Raw genomic sequence first — 4,705 nt, forward strand, 5'->3', positions numbered from 1 at the left:
ATTTCCAAGGATTGACTACTTTGACTGTCAAATATTATTCTTGACTTTGGAAACAGCAGTTTTGACAAAAAAACTTAACTCAAGGTTCACTTGCTAGCTTTTCCAGAGCTTTCGACCATGATTACTTTATTTCTGTTTTACCACATCACTTTTCCCACCTTTTTCATCGTTGCACAGCTCCTTCATTTTAACTCACAAATTGAGAGCTTTTAGTTTGTGTGGTAAATGTTCAAAACAATGTTAGAATTAGTATAGTATGCAACCGGGAGCCAGTTTGTGGAAAGGGTCAGTTAGAAATAAGACTTCCACTTACACAGGGGATGAGAGACTGAAGGGGAAAAATGGAGAATGCAATAGTGAAGACAGAGAAACATGGAGAAAGTAAGGTGCAATCGATTCAAAATGTATAGAAAAAGATAAAGGAGGGAAAGAGAGTGATTCACGCATAGAAAACCTTTAGCTATGTCTCGATGAATAACTGCTTTTAAAAAGGTACAATCTGTAATCCAAAGGTAAACAAAAAGGCAGCCACACATAAATGATTGACACATCTTTACATCAATACAGTGTTATATTTTGCAGTATGTTGGACCAGGCTTTAGCCTTTAAACCAGCTCTTAAAGCACTGGATAAAAAAACAACCTTGTACCACTATTGCAATATTTCCCTTTTTAAACTCCGAAAACGTCGGAGCAAATGTTCGTTTTGCCATCTAATATTGAAAAATTGTAAACATAATCAAAATCTACACAGTTGATTTCTCAGTTAGATTTTCTCAAAAATTTTCAGAAGTGAATTTAGTGATGAAATAGCTACGAGAAATGTAAAAAACAAGCTGTTTTTGGCTGCTGTTGGTACCGTTCCAGTGCTTTGCATTGTGGGATACAGTAGGCGAGGTAGACTGGTCCGATGCATAGGCTACTGGAGATTTTTTCCAAATCAGTACGACATCCGGGTATTTTTGGGATAGGCCTACTGTCGATTTTGCTTTTGTTCGCATACTGCATACTACATTTTGGCCAAATCAGTACGTACCACTAGTATAGTATGCGGTTTCGAATACAGCCGTAGACCAGGGGTTCTCAACCTTAATTGTTACTTGAGGCCCACTTCTGATTGTTAAAAAATTTCCGAGGACCACCTCCCCAAATAGATGACAAGCTGGGCTATAAATATGTGTTATGCCACTGTCATGTGTAATGACCCGCATAATTATTCAGCTTACCCTCACCTCATCACTGCCTGCCATTATGAATCCAAACTATTCAGGTTCATATTTCCTCACCACACACTTTGGAGCTTTTACTGGTGTAGGGCTGTCTCCAACATAATTTTTTCCATTTTGTGTCACTGCATCCGAGACATATATGTCTGTAAAGGGGAGACTCGTGGGTACCCACAGAACCCATTTTCATTCAGATATCTTGAGGTCAGAGGTCAAGGGACCTCTTTGATAATTGCCAAGACAGTTTTTCCTCGCCAAACTTTAGCATAACGTTGGAGCGTTATTTAGCCTCCTTCCTAACAAGCTAGTATGACGTGGTTGGTACCAATGGATTCATGTGGTTTTTGTAGTTTCATATGATTTCAGTATCTAGCTTTAAAACTGAGCCCGCTACAACCTCTGAAAGACAGAATAGTGGTTGTCGGATTTTGAAAGGTTAATCTAACCATTTGGCAGTACCTCTGCGGCCCACTAGGTGACGCTCTGAGGCCCGCCGGTGGGCCCCGGCCCAGTGGTTGAGAATAGCTGATTTAGACTGATGTATGTATGTATTTATTTATTTAAATTAAAATATATATGATGCAGGAAAAATAAAATGTGTAAAATAATCTAAATTTAGATCTAGATTTAAATACTTAAATTATTCTTTTAATTTTTCACTTACAATTATATTGTTGGAAGGGTAAAAGTGACTGAATATGGGCATCCCGTTTGCTCACATTTTCACATTTATATATTTCTCTATGGTAAAATAGGCTTAAATACATTCAAAGACATTGTTTATCAATAATAATTTAGTTCCATTCCATTGTTGGAGACCAGCCATTCTACTCTCTGAAATCTATCCCTAAAAGTTAAAGTTATAGTTATATTGTAGTATTTACTATACTGCGTCTCCACCAAATAACACAATTTATTATCCAAATGTTTATTTTGAACAAATTTAGCCTTTCTTTCTTCACATTTCATAGACATATGAAAGAAATTTGATATTAAACAGTGCTGGGGTTTTTTCAGATTGATAAAAGTTAGTAAATTGTATTCGTAATCTGGACACCTTGACATCCTACTTCCTTTTTAGTGAATCTCTAGGTGGAAAATGTATATTTATAAATGAAATGGCCAAAAGCAATGCTGGATTACCAACTGGGTAAAATGGGAAACCACCCCAGGACCCCAACAAGGTTTACTGCATGTCAGTTGGTTATTTGATTTCATTAATTTTGATTAATTTTATGCAAAAAATGCTTTCCAAACTCTAACTGAGGGTATGATGCTTCAGCAGTCTGAGTTAGACAAATCAAGTATATCTTCCAAAGTTAGTCTGCATCCTCTTTAGTACCAAATTCCCTCTTTATGTTACTGTACCTTCACTGCAGCTCAGCAGGGAAACACTTACCAGGGCAACACAAAGTAGGACGTACTAAACCAGCTGTGTGCCAGTTTATTATGCCTACATCTAGGCAAAACTACCCTCAGGGATATGAATGAGGGTAGACAACATATCCATATTCTCTTTTCTTGTTACAATGTTGCTCCCTGAGGTTTCTACTGTAAAGATATTTAATTTAACAGCAACTGTTTGTGACCTTTTACAATTTATAATGACTTAAAGGTACTATATGTAACTTTCAGAAAATCCTTGTTATTAATGACACCGGTGGCCGTTAAGTGAACTGCAGTCAGCATCCTGTTGCTCGCACTCTGTAGGCTCGAGCAATCACCCTGGGCATTGGCCAAAAGAGTGACGTGACATTACATTACAATCATATAGCACCTATAAATTACTTCATCAGCTAATGTTATGATGTAAAACCATCCCAACCAACAAATTTGGCACAGATGTAGGTTTATATGTTACAAAAAGATATAGTTATCAGGGCACAGCCAATTTGGCCCCTGGGGGCCATGGCAGCCAAATAAGCGCTAAATATTCCAAAATGTTGCAGAAAACTGATTTTATGACTCTTGATGATTTCCAAGATGTGTTCAAGCTGATTATATCAGATGTCAGAAGATCACAGACATATTGTTTTTACCTCTTTATTTTTTAAGGGTACTTTTAAAAAGCTTTTAACCTGAGAAAAACGCAAAAAACAAATAAAAGGAGCATGGTCACTTGGTCAAACTTCACCCCTTGCCTTCATGATAGCATGACAACCAATCCACCTATAGAACCAGCACAACATATTTACGAGGTCCTGCCGTTTGTGACTGAGGGGATACAGTAGATGGACTGGTACTGCGGGGACATTAAAAGCTTTTAAAAAGCACCCTTAAAAAAGAAAGTGGTAATGAAAACATGTCTGTGATCTTCTGACATCTGATCTAATCAGCTTGAACACATCTTGGATATCATCAAGAGTCATAAAATCGGTTTTCTGCAACATTTTGCAATATTTAAAGGCACTGTTTGTAACTTCTTACACGTATAAATCAATCCGGGTCAGTGTCCCATGCGCGCTCCGCTGTTCAGACAAGACTCCAACACAACACAAACTACACGGAAGCACCAAAGTTATATCTAGTGAAGCCCGTCTTGCAAAACAGTGTTGGTCGTGGTCGGAGGACGCGGGGGAGACCGTAGCTTTGGTCCCCAGGACCGGAGTCTCTGCTCCTCTGCTCTGCTGCCTGCTTGGCTTCACTCAGCTCGCTCCACCTCACGTGCATGCGCGCACACTACACACTGCAGAAGACTTTGTAGCTCTGAGAATATCTAGTGAATGTGGACGTTTGTGCAGAAATAAATGCTGCAGCTCCTCCAGACCAACAGAGGTTTTCCCAGTATTGTGTTTTCCGTGTCTCTGCAGCAAGAAACATTATTGTCTCCGACCGGTTGCGTTCCCTCCAACCGCGGTCGGGAGGCTGGAGCAGGAAAAGCCAACACTAGGATCAGCATTGATTCATGGAGAGACCTTCGTCTGGTCAGCTAACATTACTGCCAAGCAGCTGAAATATATAGTGATATTGTGCTTTTAGCTGACGTGTGTCGCCTCACTGTGTTGAGTGATGCTCGTTCGGGTCTATTTAGAGCGAGCACAAGCGCGAGCCCTACGCTGACTTTCGTTGACTTAACGGCCACAGGTGTCGCTGTTAACAAGTAACTTCTGATTCTTACAAACAGTCCCTTTAACGCCTATTTGGTGGCCATTTTCAAAAATGGCTGCCAAGGCCCTCAGGGGCCAAATTGGAAGCGCCCCAATATCTATATATTTTTTATAACATATAAACCTACATCTGTGCCAAATGTGTTGCTTTTATCGCAATATGCACAATATGCTTTAGCCCCGCTAATAGTTAAAACCAAAATACTCTGGTTGGCTGGAATGGCCTGCAGGCTACGTGCAAGTGCTCATGTCCACAGAACAGCTGTGCAAAGACACTAGCCTACTGTATAGTATGGAAAGAGAGAGAGACCTCAGAGGGGGGAGACCGAGAGAGAGATAGAGAGAGAGAGAGAGAGAGAGAGAGAAAGGGGTG

Source organism: Sebastes fasciatus, chromosome 8 (assembly GCF_043250625.1).
Source record: "Sebastes fasciatus isolate fSebFas1 chromosome 8, fSebFas1.pri, whole genome shotgun sequence".
Classification (NCBI taxonomy): domain Eukaryota; kingdom Metazoa; phylum Chordata; class Actinopteri; order Perciformes; family Sebastidae; genus Sebastes; species Sebastes fasciatus.